The sequence below is a fragment of the Acinonyx jubatus genome, chromosome B3, assembly GCF_027475565.1.
Source record: "Acinonyx jubatus isolate Ajub_Pintada_27869175 chromosome B3, VMU_Ajub_asm_v1.0, whole genome shotgun sequence".
In the NCBI taxonomy this organism is placed as follows: Eukaryota; Metazoa; Chordata; class Mammalia; order Carnivora; family Felidae; genus Acinonyx; species Acinonyx jubatus.
In genome coordinates this window covers 52,664,869-52,689,210 of record NC_069386.1, presented here as the reverse complement: position 1 = coordinate 52,689,210, position 24,342 = coordinate 52,664,869, and the positions used below count along the sequence as shown (strand labels likewise).

General features: G+C 39.1%; 1 protein-coding gene and 1 pseudogene across 1 annotated transcript in view; one reads left to right on the top strand and one right to left on the bottom strand.

Annotated features, from left to right (window-relative positions):
- Window positions 1–30: 30 nt before the first annotated feature.
- On the bottom strand, window positions 31–24,342 carry LOC106967260 (peptidyl-prolyl cis-trans isomerase A-like; annotated as a pseudogene).
- Window positions 23,825–24,342, top strand: part of USP8 (ubiquitin specific peptidase 8) — a 76,826-nt gene continuing 76,308 nt past the window's right edge. Inside the window, exon 1 of the mRNA XM_027067236.2 lies at window positions 23,825–23,982. The gene's annotated coding sequence lies outside the window, so the exon portion shown is untranslated. The remainder of the gene's footprint in view (window positions 23,983–24,342) is intronic.

Sequence of the window (24,342 nt, the reverse complement as noted above, 5' to 3'; positions counted from 1 at the left end):
AGCCAAAGAACTGCAGTGAGAGCACAAAGATTATAGGATATAGTGAGCCAGGTGAGAGTGGCAAGGTGTTCTCTTGAGCTCAGAAGGAATGAGCTGGAGGTCAAGGTAAAACAAGTCAAATTTGTTGGTGTTGTTGACAGCAATAGTGAACTTCTTGGTGGTCCTGCCATTCCTGGACCCAAGCAGTCCATGGCATCCACAATATTCATTCCCCCTCACACTTAGCCAAAGACCACATTTGCCATCCAACCACTCGGTCTCGGCAGCATACATGAAAATCCGGGCACTGTTTTTGTTGGGTCCCGCATTTACCATGGACAAGATGCAAGGATCCATATGCTTCTGGATGAAACATCAAATTTCTCCCAGGTGAACTTGCCACCAGGGCCACTATGGTGTATGAAGTCACCACCCTGGCACCTAGGCCCCAGGATAGTTCTATGAAATCAGGAAACTTTATAACCAAATCCTTTGTCTTCAGTGCTCAGAGCATGAAAGTTTTATGCTGTCTTTGAAACTTTGTCTGCAAACAGCTCAATGGAGAGCTGGCCCAAGGGCTCACCATAGACAGCAATGTCAAAGAACACAGTGGAATTGACTGTGTCTGGGCTGCATTGGCATCTGCAAAGCCATACTTTAATTCTTCAGTTGAACTTGCTTGTCCTCCCTGGTAAGAAATCTTCTTTGTATTTATACATTTATCTCCACAGCAAGGACTTCACCCTAAGTAAGCCTTTGTCACTTTTCTTTCAGATTACTGAGTCTTGCTGCCCTCTGAATTTAACTTTTCCTTTCCATTCCCAGACTATTCTGTCTCACTGCTGCTGCAATTGTCCTCAAATACTGCTTTCATCTTGATACTCCTCTGAGCATTACCCTACAGAGTATCTGGTGGACCTCTAGGCTCATCCTTGATCTGGCCCCATCCAGCCCTAGGTTTGGGCAGCTCTGCAGTCAAGTATGATAGAATGTGAAAAATCCGTAGCATTGTTCCTGACACATAGCAGGCACTGTTAGCTTCTTTTCCCTCCTCTTACCAAGTTAGTCTCTTTACTGCCCCCAAACTACCAATAATCGTATGTGCCTCATAGATTATTCTCCCTCCAAAAAAATGTATTCACTCTAATTTTCTGCCTCTCCAAAGCTAGCAAACATGAACAAATTCAAATTCTACCTTCAAATTTTAACACTATCTTTTAGGTCACAAGAGTAGTAACAAATAGAAACCATGCTTTGTTCTTGGCTAAGAAATTCAACATCATAAAAATATTGTTTCTATATTTAACATGTCAAAATACTAATAAGGGTTATTGAGGAGCAAAGGAAATGAGAAAAGGGGAGCCATCCAAGCTGATTATAAAGCTCATATGGGAAAAATACACATGCAAAAATAGCGAGAAAACCCTGACAAAGAAGAGTGGTAAGGAGACTGACATATGCTAGATATTAGTGCCTCAATAAGGGCGCTAATCTGCCCTCATAACCTAAACACCTCTCAGAGGACCCTCCTCCAAATGCCTATAATTTGGGGATTAGGTTTCAACATGAATTTTGGGGAAATACATTCAGTGTATAGTCCATCTACAGAGGAAAAAAATAATCTATAAGTACTGATAAGGAAACATCTCCAGCTTAATATATCATTAAGTTTAAAAAGGAAAGTGCTGAAAGTGTGTATAGTGTGCTGCCTTTTAATAAAGGGAGAAGATATAAATATGTGTTTGTATTTTGAAAACCATCAAAGGATCCCTGAGATTATAATAAAAGTGGTTACCCATAAAGGTTAGCCCATTGGACGGTGATGGGAGCAGAACTTTTCAATGTACCGATTGATAATTGTGGTGTTGTTTTTTTTTTTTTTTTTTACCACATGAATTAAATGTATGTCCTTTAAAAAGGAGGGAGTCCCCCATCTAGAAATAGAAACATAAAAAATTAAGAGTTGGAAAGGCCTTCAGAGATCACTGAAAGTTTCCTCATTGTAAAAGTGAGAAAAGGAAGGAATACAAGGGGGAAATGTTCAATACAGGGTGACATAGCTAGTTTCTGAAAGAACAAGTATACAGGTCTCTTGATCAACACTTTTCCTTCTCTCTCTGTTTCTTTCTCTTCAGTCTCTTGATAGGTGCTGTCTGCCCTAGCCCTTGCTAATCTCCCTTTTTCCTAACTCACAGACGTCTTAGCTTGTTTGCTGATTATTTCATGTCTTAATTTCTTGTCATAAATGTTTACATCTTCAAAGTATATCTTTGTATTTTTGATAGCACTTCACACAGTGGCTCATAACTGCTTTGTTCATTTGTTCAATAATGTATTGAATGCTCACTAAATGACTGGCCCATTGGTAGGTTTCATGAATGCATAACTGTCAATTGGAATACTGGAAAAGGAAGTAGAAGCTTTAATCCTTGTTCTAAGCATTGAACATAAAAGCAATAAGGCCTCTAATTCAGTGACCTAAAGCCATATTTAAATTTACTTTGTTAATTATTTTTCTTTGAGTAGGGCCTAAGCAGGGGGCAACATATATCCTGCTGCTCATACGTAGGTGCTAGGTGGACAAGACTACTGATCATCAATCCCAGTTTTAGGTAAACAGAGAAACTTTGGCCTGCCTGCTCTTAATAACCCATAGATTACCCTTCTAGGCCACTTATGGGATCACTATAGGTTTTCAGAAACCTTCTAGAAAAGACTCCCCAGCACTCTGTCTCCTATTTCTATCAACTGACTGCCCCATGCCAGTGTCTTGAAGGCAGGAACCATTTGTTCCTTTGTATTCCTAGCACCTGTTACAGTACCCAGCACATTTAATGTAACTGAACTGAACCGAACGTGTAGGGCCACGCACATGCTATACTTAAGATCCAAATGTGTCCTCTCCAATGTGTTTCCCACTAGAGTGAGTTTCGCCTGATTTCGAATCTTCTAATGTTTCTGATTCCCAGTTATAAATCCTGTAGCCTCTATTTCCTTACCCCACAACCATAACTACCATGTGGCCTCTATCCCTTCTGGGAATGTTTCTGTTCCCTAATCCTAAACCTAGTAGGAAGCAGTTATTTCCCTGGTTCTCCAGATAAAATTTGACAAGTTTATTTGTGTTCCTCAGGATTTCCTCAATACAAGGTTTGATATAACCCTGACCTTTGATTCTGGCAGATTGTACTCCCCCTTGGTTCAAGGGTTTCTCCAGTTGTTTCTCCAGAAACCTGAGTATATGGCATGAGGAGGAGGAAAAGAGCTTACTTGAGTGTCTCACATGCCTGCTAAAGCACTTTGAGTCTTGTTTTCCTTATTTATAAATTTAAAATGATAGTGCTCATCTCATAATGTCATTATAGTGATTTGGAGATAAGTATGTGAAAATCCCTGGCATATAGTTACTGTTCTAGACACATCCCCCTTCTTCTCCACGAAGTGGTTTACGAATTAATGAAAAATCAAATGAATGGTTCCTGCAAGCAGCAATACTTACCTTATTCATAGAAACCTGAACTACCTGTTCCTGAAGACAGGGGTAAATCCCGTCTCAATAGCTTGCGTTGGCCTGTCTCTAACATTGTGCTCTTCAGGTGTGTCACAGTACGTCCTGATCAAAAGCCAAGTCTCGTTGTGCCAATGATATAGGTAAGTAATGGTTCCTCTTAGTAGGCTCCATGAGGCCTTTGATATGATAAGGCAGAATCTCTGGCCTTTCAGTGATAACCATCTATCAGAGAATATAAGCTATCTACATAGATAACAATTACACATGGTAGAAAGTGATGCTATGACATAAGAGATGTATATAGAAAATGCTATGTCAGTTTAATAAGCAAAAATTACAGCTACAGATCAAAAATGGTTTCAGGGGCGCCTGGGTGGCTCATTTGGTTAAGAGTCCAACTCTTGATTTAGGCTCAGGTCATGATCCCACAGTTCGTGGTTTCAAGCCCTGCATCAGGCTCTGTGCTATCAGCAATTCTATCTCTCTGCCCTTTCCCTGCTCATGCTCTCTCTTTCTCTCTCTCAATCAAAATAAATGAACTTTTAAAAAAGTGTTTTCAGTCATTCAGTCAATAGAGATTTATCATAGATGTCTCTGTGCAGGGTATTAGACTAGACACAGTAATGTAAAAATTAAGATTATATTTGCATTTGAGACTCAGTAGTTTAATGAGAAAATAATCGCAGTACTGTGTGGTAGGGACTTTTGTTTTTATAATTGTATGTTCAATGTGCTTTGTAAACAGAGATCAAGAGTGATTAACTTAGTTTTACAGATAGTATAAGGAAGAAATTATGTTTGAGCTGTGTCTTGAAGTATAAAGAGGAGTTTACCAGATAGAGAAGATGGGAAAGGATATTCATTAGGAGTTGGCTTTTCACCTTGAAAAAGTGGGAACAATTTCAACATTCAGAAGTGAGGGGAATCTAGAATTACATCAACAAAGTTAGCAAAATAGAAGACATGAAGTGAAATTGTTCTTACCGTAGTATGGGTGAAGAAGAATTAATGAATTTGATGCAGTTTGTGGTGGGATTTAATACAATGGGAAAAACTATTAAAGATCTTTAAATTAGGACACGATATGGTTAGAACCTTAAGAAGACTAATTCCAGTTTTGTACAGGATAGGTTGGATAAGGGCACATTAGGAACAAAGAGGGCAGTCAGACCATTAAAATAGCTAGGTGAGAGGGAAGGAGACCACGCAGAAGATGGCAAGAGGAATGGAAGGGAGAGGTCAAATGGGAGAAATGTTACAGACATGGGTGTAAGTTATTGGCAGCCTGAGTGTCTGAGAGCATGGTGTACTATTAACAGAAATAAACATAAAAGATAAGGCTTGGGGGAAGTGAAAAAATTCAGCTTGGACACACTAACTTTGAGAATCTGCAAGAGAGCAGTTTCCACCGATTGGTAGAAACAGTAGGCAAAGTGGTACAAGTTGTTAAGGAGAAATGGGAAGTGAGAAAATAGGGGCAGCAAATGTGACTACTTTTTTTGTGAAGTTTGGCAATGAAGGAGAAGCCTGAATGAGGAAAGGTTTGCAGTTTCCAGTGTATGATGGACTGAGGAGACTGAGATTGTAGAGTGAAAGGGAAAACAAAAGAGCAGACCAGAAACTGAAGGAGAAAGAGGAGGGCATAAATGAGGGAGCAAGGTCATGGTATTAGAGGTATTAGTGGAGGGAAAGATATGAAATACCTCTGTGACAAGAATTTCTAGGCATAAAAGATAATGAATCTCAGATTCTACTTCAGATGATCTCAAGGGTTTATTTTCCTGGGTGGAAAAATCTCACACTTTTTTTTTTTCCAGTCCCTTTGCAATTAAAATAATTTCTGACTAGCTTGCAGCATGGCCTAGTTAGTAAGAGACACTTTGCTGAAGTAGAGTGGGAGTTGTGTAATTGCTTTCCCTAGTATTCTTACTGCAGAGAGCTGCTTGTTCAACTACTTCAGATTTTATATCACAATACTCTGTGACTGGTCCTTCAAAAATAGCTCTTCAGTTTGGATAGATGTTGATTTTCACAACTTTCCCAACTCAGGAATTTTAAAATTCCAGAGTTGGAGTGCTTGAGTGGCTCAGTTAGTTAACTTGATTTTTGGTTCAGGTCACAATCGTATGGTTTGTGGGATCCAGCCCCTCATTGGGCTCTGCACTGTGAGCACAGAGCCTGCTTGGGATTCTTTCTCTCCCTGTCCCTCTGCTCCTCCCCCACTCACATGCGTGTGCTCTCTGTCAAAATAAAATAAACATTAAAAAGAATAAATAAATAAATAAATAAATAAATAAATAAATAATCAGGAGTGAAACAATAAAGCCTCTAGAAGAAAATATATGAGAATAACTTCTTGACCAAAGATTTCTTAAATAGGACATAAAAAATACTAACCATAAAGAGGGGTGAGGAATGTGATAGATTGGGACTATTAAACAGTTATAAATTTTTCATCAAAAGACACCAGTAAGACAAAAAAAAAAGCTGAGACAGAGGGAAAGATATTCTAAATATGTAAATAAAAAAGACTCATAGCCAAATTACATTAAAAAATGCCTACAATAAGAAAAAGATAGCTCCATCATAAAATGGGCACAGAATTTAAATAGGCATTTCCTAAAAGAGACTATACCATCCAAGGACCGATAAACATCTTGAAAGGTACTCAACTTCTTTAGTCACCAAAGAAATGTATATTAAAACCACAAGATATTTTAGTCATCAAAATGGCTAAAATGGAAAGAACAGAAAATATCAAGTGTTTGCTATATTTGGAGCAAATAAAACTCTCATACATGGCTGGTGAAATTATAAACTGCTACAACCACCTTGGAAAATTGGTTGTATCTACTAAAGCTGAACAAATGCATACTCTGTTACCCAACAATTCCAATTCTAGGTATATACCCAGCAGAAACTATTGGATTCTATCCAAATGTCCTACAGTAGAATAAACAAATAATTGTAGTAAATTGTTATATTGTTGTATTACTCTACAATGAGAATTAACGAACCACAACTACACACAACAGTATGGACGAATTACACAACATGATGAGCAAAAGAGGCTGGTGACAAAAGAGTTCATACTGCAGAATCCATTTGTATACAGTTGAAAAATAAGCAAAGATAATGTATTCTGTTTAGAAAAGAGGATAGTGGTTATTCTGGGTGTATGTATGAGGAGGGAGCAATGTAGTAACTGGACAGGGGAGCAAGAGAGTTATCAAGGGGATACATAACATTATCTTTCTTGATCTGATAGTCATTATGCAGGTGCATTCAATTTGTAAAAACTCATTGAGATATACATTCATGATTTGTGCACTTTTCTGTATGCATGCAAGATTTTTTTTAAGTCAGAGGTCTAAAGTCTGTCAACCTTGTTTTCATATTAGGTTTAAATGAAGACAAGAACAAGATTATAAGTTACTAGCTTCTCTGTGATTTATCTATTAAAACTGTCCATGCTTCTCATTAGTTTCTACCTTCCAAATCTCTCACTGCCCAGTTCTTCACATTTGGGAACTCTTTAATGATTTCAACACAAGAGAATATTATACCAGGTTCTGTACTTTGTGGTCTTTGCTTCTGTGTTATAGAGCACAGGGTATCTCCCTTAAAACCCACAACACTGGGGAGCCTGGGTGGCTCAGTCGGTTAAGCGTCCGACTTCAGCCCCGTGTCCGGCTCTGGGCTGATGGCTCAGAGCCTGGAGCCTGCTTCCGATTCTGTGTCTCCCTCTCTCTCTGCCCTTCCCCGTTCATGCTCTGTCTCTCTCTGTCTCAAAAATAAATAAAAACGTTAAAAACTTTTTTAAAAAATCCACAACACTAATGAAATTGCTCAAATAACTAGATAGATAATAACCTCCATTTAGTTTGAAGTTCACAACTGTAAAGTCCAGCACTATTCTAATTATGGACATCTACATTTGGTCAGTACGTTGCCGCATTCTAGTCTTGGAACCACCTTGAAGACATTTGGACAATATCATCAAGTTCAAGAGGATGTGATGATAGTGAAAGGAGATTGAAGTCAGGAATTCCTTGTTTAGGGCAGCATCCTTGTTAATAAATTATTCACCATTCAAGAGTGATAATTATACAAAAATACCTTCAATATGGACATCTGAGTACTAGAGAAAACAAGAAATAAGAAAAAAATTAAATGAGAACTAAGTTTTTAAGAGTAAAAATAAGCCTAACATCATGGAGTTTTTGTTTTTTTTACAAAGTATATTGCTGGTTCAGAAGATATGCAACTTTTTATTGGTATAGCATTTCACCCAAAATGTGATTTGGATAGAATTGATATTTTAAATAATGTTCCGTTCTGTAATTCAAGAATATGATATATCTTTTCATTTATTCTCCTATGTAAAGTTTTAAACATTTCTCATTCAGACCCAGCCCATTTCTTATTACGTTAATTAATTTCTAAGTAAACGTAAGAGAAGACTTTGAAATTCCTGGGACTCTGTTCCCAAAGGAGCCCAAGTGGGCAGAGAGTGCGTCCTTTTTCCTCTTTAAATTGTGCACCTCCTAGTACAGTTCAGGGAGGAACAAGCTCTCCATATAACCTTAGATATATCTGTATTTTTCATTCTGATGGGGCAAAAGCAAGAAAGGAACATGTGGACGTGTTTTACCATTTTTGTGGTTGGGGTAAAAATACGAATATCTCCAATCAACCAATTTTCTCATTATTATTGCTCTTCTAATATTACCATTAGGTCCAGGGAACAGGGGTCATTGCTGTGTGCTCCATCCTGAAGAGGGACCCATATTATCACAACCACAAAAAATAAATTATTAAAGTGCCTCTGACACCCAGGATCAGATGAAACCCTCAACAGCCTGTCCCATAATTAATCTCATTTAGTTCCAGGAAAGTATTTCTCACCTGTCTCTGAAATAAAGGCCACTTTGTTCAAATGCCACAAAGCAGGGTTCTCAAGACACTCCACACTTTAAAATTGAGGGCCCTAAAGAGCTTTTGTTTATGTTGGTTTTACCTATTGACATTCACTGAAATTTAAATTAAAACTGAAAAAATAAATAAGTTATTTAGAAACTTAACCAATTGCATGTTAATATAAATTATGTATTTTTATGAAAAATAATCACATTTTCCCAAACCAAAAAAAAAAAAAAATTAAGAGTGACATCGTTTTACATTTTTTGCAAATCTCAATGTCTGGCTTAATAGAAGACAGATGAATTCTCATCTGCTTCTATATTTAATTTGTTAGAATATCACACACCATGCAGCCTCTGGAAAATTCCACTATACATTTGTAAGAAAATGAAAGGGAAAGCACAAATGACGTCTTAGCATTATTGTGAAAATAGTTTTGACCTTGTGGCCCCCCAAAACAGAATTGAGAACCTCCTGAGATCCCAGACCACAATTTGAGAACCACTATCACATAGGGTTGGCAATTTCACATGGTTCAATTTAATATCCGCTCCTCCCTCAAGATGCTCATTGCCCGGGTGCCTGGGTGGCTCAGTAGGTTGGGTGTCTCACTTTGGCTCAGGTCATGATCTCACAGTTGGTTCGGTTTGTGAGTTTGAGCCCGCGTTGGGTTCTGTGCAGCCCAAAGCCTAAAGCCTGCTTCGAACTCTGTGTCTCCCTCTTTCTCTGTCCCTCCCCCACTCATGCTCTCTCTCTCTCTCAAAACTAAATAAACATTAAAAAAAAGATATTCATTGCCAATAAATCAAATAAATACATTTCTTTAAATATGGTATGATTGCATCTTAAAAATTGCCTTTTTTATACTTTCATTAATGTCTGAGTAGTATGATACATATCTTCATCTTTTATCCAAAAAGATTTCTCAAATCAGAAAAATATGGCAGTGTAAGAGTGCTAAAGGATAAATGATACATGTGGGAAATTCAGGAAGAATGACTAATATACATATAAAAACATTTTTCACTTTGCTACTCAAAGAAACCCAAATAAAGCAACATTGGGTACTATTTTTTAATACTCAAAGTGACAAAATGTTGGGGTTTTTTGTTTAAAAAATATGAACTCATATCCTTCATCATCACATTTAATGTTACCATATTTTTGGGAGAATGAACAAAAGTCTAATGGGGTATGAACCCGTTCAACCTCACCAAAGGCAATTTGGTAACAGGTGTAAAAAAGCTTGGGATTTGCTGTACCATTTGTTGCAGGAATTTCATTCCTGAAAATTTATTCCAAGAAGTTTAATCATGGATGTGTACTAATAGTTATGTGACAAATACATAAGGATATGTATTTTTATACTCAGGGCTTTTTATAATATATAATATGCATAGGGCTGCATATAGCCAAGGAAAGGAGAACCTTTTTCTGAATTGTTCAAAAGCATCAATTGGACTAATGGGAGCCCTGCTGGAGGGGCTGAAATTGTGATCAGTATGTATTTTCTTCTGCCTAATCTGTATTTTCTATATTTTCACCAATGAATAAGTATTACTTTTGCAAAAGAAAAAACAATCATTTTAAAAATACACCCTTTACAAGCAATTGATGGGAGTTGAATTGATGGATACATGGGTATTGATTGTACTACTCTACTTTTTTGTGTTTGAGATTTTCTACAATAAAAGGATTTCTTCTGATATCCATATGGACACAATATTTTATATAGCTTGCTCTTTCTTGAACTATGAATCCATATCTATTTTTCACATGTGTGCTTATTCAGCTTTATTGAGCTATAATTGACAAAATTGTAATATATTTAAAGCATATAAGGTGATTTGATATATGCAAACATTGTGAAAGGATTCCCACATTGACTTGACTTTTTTCTTTCTTTTTAATATAATTTATTGTCAATTGGCTTATGTACAACACCCAGTGCTCATCCCAACAAGTGCCCCCCTCAATGCCCATCACCCATTTTCCCTCTCCCTCCTGCCCTCCCCCCCCACCATCCCCCCTCAGTTTGTTCTTAAGAATCTCTTATGGTTTGTCTTCCAATCAATGGCAGGAAGAAAGAAGGGAGGAAAGAGGGAAAAAAAGGTCAGGGGGAATGAAAGAGCTCTCTGCCTATGCATGTCAACTTGCAGACTCTAGTTGATTTCTGTCTTCTAAGCTTGAGATTTTCTCTTATGATTGGCCAAAGATTTAATTTCTCCAGCTTGACACCATTTGCACAGGAAAGATATTTCCTGGAAGGCCTAAGGGCATAAGAAGAAACATTGAGTGCACAAGATACCATTATGTGACATGAAATAGTTAGCAGGGACACATTTAATTTGAAGGTGTTTTTAGTAAATGTTATGAAATTCTTGTGGACTATGCAGAGCACTTTTGTGTCCCAGTGGGGGAACATGCACCTTGTGGTAAAACACAGACGTTTTTGAAGTTTTTCAGAGGATCATCCATTAATATTTTGAAAGATCATCAGATCTGGCTGATAGGCTGGGGTAGAGATATTCATTTTATGGGAGTATGGATTCTCAAAGGTCCATGAAGAGGAAAGGCCTTGGGGATGGAAAGTAAGAAGGTAGGCTGGTAGACAGTCAGGGTGGCAGCATGGATGCAGAAAGTGCCTGTGGGAGAAAGGAGCTGCAGAAGGGGTATGTGGTCAGAAGAAAGAAGGAACGATTTCAGTCCCTTCATTGCTCCCCCCACATCAAGTTTAAAACCAAAATCTTTCAAAGACATCCTGTGTTTTTTTTTAATCTTTCTATATATGTTTACTTAGATTACAATAGAGAATTATTTCTGAAATGCTGAAACTTGCTAAACCTTGCTGCATGGCTGCAAGATAATCAACATTGTTGAAAAACAGCATTTGCTGGGTATTTTTCTTTTCTCTTTTCTTTTATTTTCTTTTTTTGGGAGAGAGAGCAAGCTGGAGAGAGGCAGAGAGAGAGGAAGAAAGAGAATCTCAAGCAGTCTCCACACCCAGCACAGAGCCCAACATAGGGCTCAATCTCACAAGCGTGAGATTATGACCTGAGCCAAAATCAAGAAATCTGATGCTTAACCAACTGAGACACCCAGAGGTGACCTTCCGCCCTCCAACCACCACTGAGTGTTTCTTAAGGCAAATATCTCATCTTCAGAGAAATGGCCTACAAAGCAAGACTTCAGCAAACTGTGTAGTAAGGGAACTGTCTTCAGCAGAACTTTTCCACTTTGCTTTCTCTCTTCTACTCTTGGGAACCCCACATCTCTCAACTCCATTCCAATGCAACACAGTGGGGTTATATTCGTTCTCAAGGAGCTGCACAATAGTGGGGGAGACCTAGACTGTGATTTAGACTGCAATTGATAGACAAAGAAGCAAGTCATACACTAAGTAGGATAAATACACAGTGCTAAGGGAACACAGAGAAACAAGTAAGGCAGGGATGAGATTAGAGTTCACAGGAGAGAGAAAACTTGAGGTGAAGATTAAAAGGACAATGGAAATTGCCAAATGGTGTGTGTGTGTCGAGGGCATGTTTCAGGAATAGAAGTAAATGCAAGGAAGGTAAGCTTGTTGTAAGAACTGCAACTAGTTTGGGGCGCCTGGGTGGCTCAATTGGTTGAAGGTCCTACTTTGGCTCAGGTCATGATTTCGCAGCTCGTGAATTCTAGCCCCTGTGCTGGCAGCACAGAGCCTGGAGCCTGCTTCGGATTCTGTGTCTCCATGTTTCTCTCTCTCTGCCCCTCCACTGCTCATGCATGCTCTCTCTCAAAAATGAACGTTAAGGGGCGCCTGGGTGGCGCAGTCGGTTAAGCGTCCGACTTCAGCCAGGTCACAATCTCGCGGTCCGTGAGTTCGAGCCCCGCGTCAGGCTCTGGGCTGATGGCTCGGAGCCTGGAGCCTGTTTCCGATTCTGTGTCTCCCTCTCTCTCTGCCCCTCCCCCGTTCATGCTCTGTCTCTCTCTGTCCCAAAAATAAATAAACGTTGAAAAAAAATTAAAAAAAAATGAACGTTAAAAAAATTATATTAATAAAAAAAAGAACCGCAACTAGTTCAGCATGACTAGGAATTCAGGTGCTGTGGAGACCTGCTAGGAGATGACACTGGAGAGGGAATTAGGAAAACCCTGTGTGCTGCATTGAAGAGACTTTATCTTGAAAGTGATGGGCAGCTATTTAATATCTTAAGGAGAGAGGCTTTACCTGTCAATTAATCAATTTTTTATTGATTGCCAGTTGTCTACCATGTAACAGATACTATACTAGATGCTAGATGCTTGCTAAAAACAAGATTTTTCAAAGAAGGGGGGAAAAAGATGTATAAGGAATAATTTCATAAATGTGACTCATGGTTAAAGGAATCATGTGTGTGCAAGGTGCCAATAGGATCATAGAAGAAGCTGCTTGTTCTGCCTACCTTCTTCACAGAGCCTGGGGTGAAGCTTGAGCTGTGTTCTGAAGGATGAAAAATGTTCTAGGTATACAGATAGTGCAAAGGCAAAGGTACAAAAGAGTAGCAAGCTCCGGAAATGACCAAGGAGTCAGTATGAAAGGAGAGGAAGATAGACGTATTTAAAAAGGCAGGTGAGGCTGGATAAATTGATGACAGCCAGCTCATGAAGATCCTTGTGAGTATGCTAAGGGATTTGGACATGATGTATAGATGACAGGTGTATTTGTCAGGGTCCTCTAGAAAAACAGAACCAATAGGAAGGAGATGGATAGAGAGATAGAGAGATTTTAAGGAAGTGGGTCATGCAATTGTGAGGGCTGGCAATCCAAAAGCTGAAAGACAAGATGGCAGCCTAGAGATTCAGGTATGATTTGATATCATTGTCTTGAGTATGAAGACTGAAAACTCCAGCAGAAGTCCTGTGCTTCAGTCTGGAGGCAGAATTTCTTTGAGATTCTTTGGGGAAACTTCAATCTTTTGCACTTAAGACCTTCAAATTATTGGATAAAGCCTATTCACCTTATAGAGGGTAATTTGTTTTACTTAAAGTCAACTGACTGTAAATGTTATCACATCTGGACAAATACTGCATGACATCACTTGTATAAGGAATCTAAAATAGTCAAACTCATCGAAGCAGAGAGTAGAATGGTGGTTGCCAGGGGCTTGGGAAGGGAGGAAGCAAAGAGGTACAGGATACCTTGTACTTCTTTAGTCAAAGGGTACAAGGTTTTGGTTATGGAAGATGAATAGGTCCTAGAGATCTACTGCACAGTATATCGCATACTTAAAATTTTGCTAAGAGGTTAAATCTTATAAATGTTATCACACACTCACAGAAAATTAATAGGTAAGAGGGTAAGAAACTTTTTGAGGTGATGGGTATATTTATGGCATAGATTGTGGTGATAGCTTCATAGGCATATACTTCACTCCAAACTCATCAAGCTGTACACATTAAATATGTATGGCTTTTTGCATGCCAGTCATACTTAAGTAAAGTTGTTCAAAAAAAATAAAAATTAGAAAATGTTAATCACATCTAAAACATCCATAATCTAGCCAAGGTAATACATAAAATTAAATACCACAGGTAATACATAAAATTAAATATCCCAATGGATAAAGAAGTTGTGGCATATATGCACAATGGACTATTACTCGGCCATAAAAAAGAATGAAATCCAGCCATCTGCAACAACATGGATGGATAGAGGGCATAATGCTAAATGAAATAAGTCAGTCGGAGAAAGACAAATACCATATGATTTCACTCATATGTGGAATTTAAGGAAAAAAATACAAATGGTCAAAGAAAAACAGAGACCATAAAAACCAAGCTCTTAAATATCAAGAACAAACTGGTGGCTACTAGAGGGGAGGTGGGTGGGGGGGTACCTAGGAAGTAGGTGAGGGGGATTAGGAGTACACTTATCATGATGAGCACTGAGTAGTGTGTAGATTCATTGAATCATTATATTGTATGCTTGAAACTAATATAATTGTATATTATTATAATATCAGATTATATTAAATTATATTCAAATATATTAACATAAGATCTGGAAGGAGGAGTGGGCCGAATAACTTGAGAGCCAAGTGAATAAGTGGTCATTGAAGTTATGAGATAAATTAAATACCCTCTAAAGAACAATAGTGTGAGATAGGGAGAACACTGAGGGTGGTGGAAGACATCAACATCTTTGGGATGGGGTGGATGAGGAAAATAACATCTTTGAAGGAGACCAAGAGGAAACTGTCCACAAAGCTGGAGAGGTACCAAGGAAGGAAAGAATTGCAACAGATGCTAGAGAAAGACCAAGGGAGATAAGGACTGAAATGCCACCATTGGATCTTGCATTTAGGAGGTCCCTGGCACCCTCAGCAAGAAGAGCTACCCCTGAGAGAAAGGTGAGAAAAAAGAGAATGTCTGAATTTAGGCATTCTTCTAAGAAAGTTGGCTATGAATGGAAGAGAGTGAGACAGTGATGGTAAAGGGGGACGTGGGGTGGAAAAGTTTGGGTTTTGTGTCGTGTGTGTGTATGTGGGGTGGGGGTAGTTAAGGTAGAAGAACATGTTCATGTTCAGAGAAGAAAGTGCAATAAGAGAGACAGAGATACAAGTTACAAGGGGGAAATGGGGGACTAATTGACAAAACAGAGCCCCCCAAAAGGCAGGACAGTTTGAGATCTAGAACACAAGTATCCTACAGGCACCTATGTGGCTCAGTTGGTTAAGCATCTGACTTCAGCTCAGGTTATTATCTCATGGTTTGTCAGTTCAAGTCCCATGTCAGGCCTGCTTGGGATTCTCTCTCCCTTTTTCTCTGCCCCTTGCACTCTCGCTCTCCCTCTCTCTCAAAAATAAATAAACTTAAAAAAAAAAACCACAAGTATCCTAGAACTACAAGACAGATGTGTGGTGATAGATAACAATTCTCAGAGGAAGACAAGGTTCTATGAGCATAGTAGAATAATAAGTTGGAATGGACTTTAGAATGTCCTTAGCTTTAGTGAGGTAGTGTGTTCATGTCTCCACTTGATAAATAAGATGGCCGTGGCCCAGAGAAGTTCAGTTTGCCTACTCATATGACATTATCTTCACAACCTTAATTTAAGCCTTTGGTTAATAAGATTTCCAACTTATGCCTTCTAGAAGGAACATTACTGCCTAACAGTAATCTGTGATAATAACCAGCTATACCTTATTTTGCTATTCTTCTGATTCCCTGTGGGAGAACCCACTACTGCTTGTAGTCACTACTGATTCTTTGGCTGTATTTAAAATAAAAGGCTAATAAAGAGTTTACTCTTCACTGGGCATCATATGTAAGAGATGAATCACTGGGTTCTACTCCTGACACCCAGACGACACTGTATGTTAACTAACTTGAGAATAAATACATACATACATACATACATACATACATACATACACACATACATACAGAAATAGTTTTTGCTTTTACATTAGATGGAAGATGTATACTTTCTTGTTATGTATTACTTGAAAAAATATTTTAATTTTTCAAATATTTATTTATTTTTGAAAGAGAGAGAGCATGAGCAGGGGAGGAGCAGAGAAAGAAGGAGACACAGAATCCGAAGCAGGCTCCAGGCTCTGAGCTGTCAGCACAGAGCCTAATCCGGGGCTCAAATCCATGAGCTGTGAGATCATGACCTGAGCTGAAGTTGGAGGCTCAACTGACTGAGCCACCCAGATGCCCCTAAAAATATTATTTTAATCAGAAATAATAACCCCTTTAAAATATTTTTATAGAACCATGGCTATGACCAGTTTCTATTTTGACAAAAAGTTAAATGTCCTTAAGTCTGTTCCTGAGAGATAAATACAGAAAAGTGACAAATGGAACTCAAGGTGTCCTTCAAAATTAAAACTGTAATATTCTGTGTGGACTTTCTATTATTCTAACAGGACTTTCTTCCCTTTAAAATGCTGTAAGTGATGTGACTCCCCTTCCACTGCGGCATTTTTTATGAGGGTTAGAGAAGTTTTGAGCTAGACCATGACCATCTCATACCTATAGACAAAGAATTTACCCAGCAAATTGTAGATTATCAGCTGTAGACTCTAATATGTCCCTAATGATTGTGTAAGCAACAATTATATAACCTTCAAGTGAGACCATCTGTGAATTGATCATTATCCTGCTCAGCCTTCATGGACTATAGTTTTTTTGGAGTTTGTTTCCAATTCTTACCCACATTTCAGTTTCTAAATCTGTGTTCTAAATTATGCTTTCAATTAGACATTGCTCAGGGGTGGAAGACTTCACAGAGAATAGCCAACTAAAGACACATTCTTTTTTTGATGTCATAGACTTTTCTGCACAAGGTGCTGCTTTGGAAAAACGGTTGTCATCCAGGAGACTTTTGTTGTGCAGAAGAGACTTTCAGAGTATGTGGCTTAAGGATGGGGGTTCGGGTAGGAATAAAAACAAGCAAGGAGACACTGAGAGAGAAACACAGAAGTTCTACCTCTCTGTGGCCCATTGCTCCTAGAATATTATAAAATTCTTATTCACATGCTAGTATGTGACTTACAAGACAGCGACAGCTGAGGTGCACAAGGACATGGGCTCCCTTTCTTTAATATCTGTTCCCCTGACATCACTGAAATGATGTGATTTTGATGACATGCCTTGCAGTATGTCCAGCTGTGAGAGGAAGGCAGCTGTCTGTGCTGGGATATTAGCTTACCCTTGTCTTAGGGTCTCTGGACAGATCTGACTCTGAAACCTGATGTTCTCTCCTTGGCCTTGATGCCCAGTCCCCATGTATCCCACTGGCTCCTGTATTAACCCAGGAATACTTCACTTGTTTCTTTGCATTTAGCTGGGAACTTGCCCATGATAAACTAAATAAATTGATTATAAGCAAAAGCAAAACAAACCAAAACAAAAACAAACTGGGGGAGCTTTAGCATGGGTCCTTTTCCTTGTGCACCTGTATTCTTATTAGGTAGGGAGAAGCTTATATATTCAGATCCATTCATGCTGCCTCTCAGGGTTTCCTCAGGGATATTACATTTTCATATGAAGAAATGAGTCTTTAATGATGGCATTTCAGATACCATGATAAGTCAAAGGAAGAGATTTGGAGATATAAAGATTAAAAGTGACCTTTTCTGCCTCTCTGCCTAGTCTTGCTACTGAACAGAAGAACAGAAGAACAAATTAATTGGGGGAAAACAAATAAATTATGGAAAGAAAGATTATTTCAAAGGCAACACATGCCAGTGAGTCAGAGAGCCAATTGCAGTTCCATAATTTACATATAGAAATGGCTCATTGTGGGGCACCTGGGTGGCTCACTCGGTTAAACCTCTGACTTCGGCTTAGGTCATGATCTCACAGTTTGTGGGTTCGAGCCCCACACTGGGCTCTGTGCTGACAGTTCAGAGCCTGGAGCCTGCTTCAAATTCTGTGTCTCCCTATCTCTCTATCCCCACCACCACTTGTGCTCTCTCTCTCTCTCTCAAAAATATATAAACATTAAAAAAAAATGGCTTGTTGGAATGCAGGCTTGGACTTGCTTTCACACAGCACTCCACAAATATTGATAAAAATATTAACTGACACCATTAAAGAATGAGGGTGGGGGTTGCTGTTATTGAAAAGTGTTAAACCACTTCTCAATTTTCCTCGGTGCCAGCCAGCTTTGCAGTCAAGCAACATATTTATTGAGCACCTATTATGTGGCAGGCATTAGTTAAGTCCTTTTGTAGTATAAAAACAGGTTGTTGTTGTTGTTGTTTCTTTTTTCATATATGAGAGCATATGAAACTCTTTGTTTATCTAGATTGAAACTTAAGTTAAAACAGTAGAAATTATCTATATAATCTGCGAATGACATTGTGCACATTTATCTTAAATAGGAAGAAAATATAAATCAAATCACTTGACCACTATATCTTTACCACGTTGTCCAATCATGAGGCAGTGAAAAAAAAATGTTACACATTTTCCCCTATCCCAAATCATCACATTCCTAGACACATACAGGAATAGGTTCATCCAGTAATCCCATCTTTATTCATGAATAGACTATACAAAGACACAGAGACACTCACTCTATTATATATTCTGAAATATGTCGCTTCTTTAAGTTAATCACTGAGGTACTACCCGGTTCACAGACTAATATGACCCACTGAGAGGAGGCACAGGAAGAAACATCAATCAGAACAGCAACTGGTTTCACATGTGTCCACCACAAGAAGGACCATAAAGATGGCTGGGTCATTGTACCTCCACACTTGGTAGATTGTATAATGACATACTGATAGATTTGGAATGTTAAAATATTTCAGAGATAAAATTATAAACTCCCCAGTAACTATATAAAGAATCTCATCAACCAGTTAGAATTTCAAAAATCTTCCACAAGTTTCTCACAGTTATTTGAAAAATGAAATCAGGTTGAAGAAAATGTTTTCTCATGCCTGAGTGAGGTAACGTTTCTTCACGTGGAGCCCATGATCACCACCAGCAGAATCACCATGGACATCTTAAAATGCAAATTCATGGCTCCCTCTCCTTACCTTGTGAATGCAAACTCAAGGTTGATTTTTCTGCACACTTAGGGAAACACATGCTAGTCTGTCTCATGGATAACCCAGGTGCTTGGGCGCTCACTCCACCTGCAGCCTAGCAACAATTTGGCTCAGCAGAGAGGCAGTAAGGCCTGCAGGCACAAACCAGAGTCAATAAGGAAAACTGCTCAGGCAACTGGTGTCAAAGCTTATTTTATTTTATTTTATTTTATTTTATTTTATTTTATTTTATTTTATTTTATTTATTTTTAAAGTTTATTTATTTAGTTTGAGAGAGAGAGTACAAGTGGGGGAGGGCCAGAGAGAGAGGGAAAGAGAGAGAATCCCAAGCAAGCTCTGCACTGACCAAACAGAGCCCGATGTGGGGCTTGGACCCACAAACCATGACATCATGACCTGAGCTGAAACCAAGAGTCAGAGGCTTAACCGACTGAGCCACCCAGGCACCCCAAAAACTTGTTTTTTAGACCAGTAAGATTGTAACGCCAAAAGAAAAGCACAAAGTTCTTCAAATCAACTAGGTGATCCCTGCTTCCTCTCTACTCCTCCATAAATATGTGAGATGGCAGGGAGTCAGGGTCCCTCTTCTGGAACATTTCCCAAAGTGCATTCACTAGTGCCAGTCCAGACACAGCTTTCCATGGATTGGTGAGCAGCTGGGGGTTCCTGTGCATTGGCTATCTCTGAGTCTGTAAGTTTTTGTTTGGGGCCTGCACCGTATGTTTTTATTTATTAGCTGTATATTGCTTGATAATACTGAAGTTTGAAAAACACTGGGTATGTATTATTTAATATATTTACCTATGGTTTGGAAGAAGTAAACAGCCCAACAAAAATCATACCCTTAGATGACATCCCATAGATGACATATTACTTTAGATAGTGAGGAGTCATGAAAATGAAGTAAATTGCATATAAATAAATAAATTGCAGAAATATTTTTTGGAGGTTTTACTTAAAGAAGTATCTTCTTTATTTTTTGTAAATGTTTATTTATTTTGAGAGAGAGAGAGAGAGAGAGAGAGAGAGAGTGTGTGTGTGTGTGTGTGTGTGTGTGTGTGTGCATGCGCACGCTGGCAAGCATGAGTGCACGAGTAGGGGGAAAGGGCAGAGAGAGAAAAGAGAGAATCCCAAACAGGCTCCACACATGGAGCTTGATGTAGGGCCTGATCTCACAAACCCTGAGATCATGACCTGAGGTGAAATCAAGAGTCAGACAGTGGGTGCCTGGGTGGCTCAGTGAGTTAAGCCTCTGACTTCAGCTTAGGTTATGATCTCACGCTCCTGAGTTTGAGGAGCCCTTCAGATCCTCTGTATTCCCCCTCTGTGTTCCTCCCACTAGCATGCACGCTCGCTCTCTCTCTCTCAAAAATAAATAAGCATTAAAAAAAAAGATTCAGATGTTTAACCAATTGAACCACCCAGGCATCCCAAAACAGTATCTTCTTTAAATCAGATGCTTCCTTAAGCTAAAACCTAATAGTTTCTTTTTGGAAAAATGTAGAAAAGGCTTAACCCTGTATGTTGATTCTATGATTTCAATTAAATACACTTAAAGCTCAACAGTTCTTGTGTCAAATAGGATTCTCTTTTTGCCAGTTAAGGTTAGCATGACAAAATTGCAGAAACAATCCTTAAGAAGTTTAAGTAACTCTTTGGTGACCTCAGTCAAGTAGGTGAAAATTTTGTGGTAGGTCAACAGACTGAAAACTAGCTCTCATTGGTATAAAACCATGTGCATCACCATGTGTAGTATTGTATTCTGAGTATTACATCTGTAAGGAAAATCTGATGGAAGAAGAGAAGATCCAGAAGACAAAGTAACAACTTGAACGGGGAACCACAAAGGAGAGCATAATAATCAGACTAAAACTCTTCCATTTGGATAGAAAAACAAAAGGCAGAAAGGAGAGAAGATCTAAGTGTGAAATCATAAAGAGATGAAAAAAGTAAGCACAGCTGTTCACTAAACCCTAAAATTGTAGAATGAGAGTGCATCTCTAAAACCTTATTGAAGTAAGTTTAGCACAACTTCACATAAAAAAAAATAGAACTCAAATTACTCTAAGTGGTGATATAGTTGATTATTTACAACTTCACATAAACCAATGGCTGATAGAGTCTTAGTGATGTGCCGAGTGGTGAGTTCCTAAACTCAGATGTTGATATCTAAGAGGATAGCCAAGATTTGCCACCCCTTGTCTGGGGATGCAGACCCAAGAGATAAAATGTGTGATGGCCCATGCAACCAGCCAATGTGGTAATCATTCTGACTTTAGAAAACAAAAAACAGATGAATAGAAAAAACAAGTGACTAGTGAAAGAACCACAAGATACTTTTGCTTTGGCTAAAAAACAATTGTAATGAATGTTTGTACATAATTTGTAAATTTTATCACCCATATGAAAGCTAATTTTTCATATAATATTACTATGTGCTTCACTTCTTGCATTATTGGGGGATAGTGGGATAAACATGTTTTATAGACCTATAAATCCTATGGAGTCTGCATTATTCTCCCTTCACCCTTCTGTCCTCCTTGCAGTTCCTCCAACACATTCACCTTTTCCTGCCTCACTGCCTTTATCTGTGCTTCTCCCATTGCCTGGATGCTCCTTTTCAACACACACATATTCATGGCTTGCTCCCTCTCCTCACCAAAGTTTCTGTGGAAATGTCACTTTCTCAGAGAGCTCTTCCCTGGCTATCCCATCAAAATTACCAGTGTGTTTTCTGGCCCCTTACCCTTTTTTGTTTTGTTTTCTTAACATTTAATAATACCTGACATAGTATACATGTATTTGTTTATTATACGTCTCCCCCACTAGAATGTAAGTCAGCTCTGTGTTGAGGAGGGACTTTATATCCCAAGTCCAAAACAATGCCTGTCATAGAACATGCATTCAGTAAATACTTGTTGAATGGATGAAGGATGAACAAGGTTCAGTAAATTTTGGACTACTGCTTATTCTGGATGGCAAAGGAATTAAAACTATTGTCAAATACAGTTCATGCAGTCTAGACAGCTAGTGACCCATTACTTAAACGCTGGGTACCATAGATACTGTTGCTTAGTTTGTCACAACACAAATTTGGAAAAGAGCTAGGGTTTACAATTCAATTCAATAAACATAGTTTCATCAAGGTAACCCTACTCTTTAAGCATGCTTATTCCACTAATACCGAGAAGTCACAGATGTCTGTGAATTTCCTCGGAAGGTTCTGGGTTTTTCCTGCTTTCACCATCTTAGTTTAGTTTTGGAATCATCTTATCATCTTGTGCCTGCTTTCCCTTCTGCATCTGTTGACTCACATGTGGCACTACTCCTTAGTTTTCAAAAAAACTCAGGCAGATGACTTGTGTTTGAGCAAACTTGACTGACACTTTAAGAAGTGGGGGAAATTCTACTTATGGGGGGAATTGGAACCATTATAACAGCAACAGAAGTAACTTCAGGTGAATGTTAAAGAGTCCTATTTGTTAAAATCTTTTTTCCACCCCATCATAAGGGGCTCTTTTCATTGGTTAATTCATTACCATTTCTCTTTTTCTCTATCACCTCACATTCCTGGTATCCTCTCTCCGAGATGGTCTTCAGGGAATTTCCCATTCTTCTCCCTATCTTTGGTTCCTACTCCCACACTCAGTTTTGTTTTGTTTTGTTTTGTTTTGTTTTGTTTTGTTTTGCTGCTGCTGTTGTTGTTGTCTTATTTATTTGTTTTGAAAGAGAGAATCCAAAGCAGGCTCCTTGCTTTCAGCATAGAGCCCTATGTGGTACTCTAACCCAAGAATTACTATGAGATCATAACCTGAGCCCAAATCAAGAGTCAAACCATTAACCAACTGAGCCACCCAGGCACCCCTGTCTTTTTTTTTTTTTTTTTTATACCCAAATTCATCAAGGTGCTCAACAGAAAAAACAAAACACAAAATAACAAACTCCAACAACCAACTTCCTTTCCTACCATCCATTTTCAAAACAGATGCAATTGTTTCCTTGTTACGAAAAATTTGCTAAGGCTTCCTAGTTAGCAGTTCCGGGCAGCACTGTATATTCCATATCAGTCTTAAATCTTTTGGGAAAACTGTGTATAGCTTAAGTATAAAAGAGCTACCATATTTTTGCAGGTATTTCATTGTAACAGAAAGGAAATTAGCATTTATTGAAAAGACTACTTACTGTATGTGAAGCACTATGTTTATTTATTACAATTTATTTAAAACCTTTCTGGCAGACACTTACTAGACCTCACCCTCCAGCTTTCCCACCCATGAGACACCTAGATTGTCCCTGGGGTCTTAAGTGACCATGCCCAGCAACTCCATCCACAAAACTTTACCATCCAGGCAACTTTACTTTTACTAATTGGAGCATCCAATCACCTTTCTCTATGACAGTACAAAGATCACCTTACAAGAAAGTTCAAATCTCTTGTTTTTGTAACACTGAGCCTTTAACTTTTGTTAAATGTGTATATATATGTTTTAGGATTATGTTCCTTGTTTGGCCAGAGACTTGGCTTCAGAGAATTTTAAACTTTCAGCCAGAGTTTGAGGGGATTCCAACTCCTTTTCTATTCTAAATCTCCTATCTGAAGAGTAAAAATACGTAGGTAAGAGGCACAAGAGTGCCGGCTTCCTCCGCGGCAAAGCCCACGAAGCGTGTAACAGCAAGGTGACTGAACTAGGCCCGACAAATGCAGGGCGCAGGGTACGGACAGGCAAGCGTACGGAAACTTAGTCTAGCCTGAGCCCTGCCCTTGCCGCCCATCCCAAACTTCCCTTTTAGTCCTCCCTCCGCCCGGGTAAGGGCAGGACTGCGGAAGAGGAAGCTGTCACGGGCGCGCGCGCAGCCCCTCCTCTCCGTGACGTCCGAGACGCGACGCGTCGCAACGCAGTGCAAACTGGGAAAAGGGGATGCGCTGGGCTGGTTTCCGTCGGGCTAGCGAAGGCTAATTCTTCCTCGAGTTGGTGGAAGATGGGCCTTTGGCGAGGAGGCCGGCGTTAGTCAAGCGTTCCCGGCGCCACGGTGAGTGTGGGTCTGGGTCCTGTCCTTTGTTCCTCGGAAAGCTGTCTGCATTGAACACCCTTTCCTTTCACCAGCTGCTGGTCACTCGGGAGACCAGTCCTGTCAGCCGAGAGGGGTGGAACAACCCCGAACATAGAATCGGCTTTTAGAGGAAGGGCCCAACCTCGAGTCTTTCCCGCCGCCTACCTGGGGTTACCCAGGGAGTTTCGTGTAGTTTTTTTTAGGTTTTCCGATCTTAGAGGTGGCCTTGACCATTCCTCGTTCTTCTTCGACACTTAGACTCGACTTTGACCTGCTTCCTCTGGCCTCCGTTTTCTGATTTTCTGCTGTCGGGCTACAATTCCAGGCCTTTGATACCAT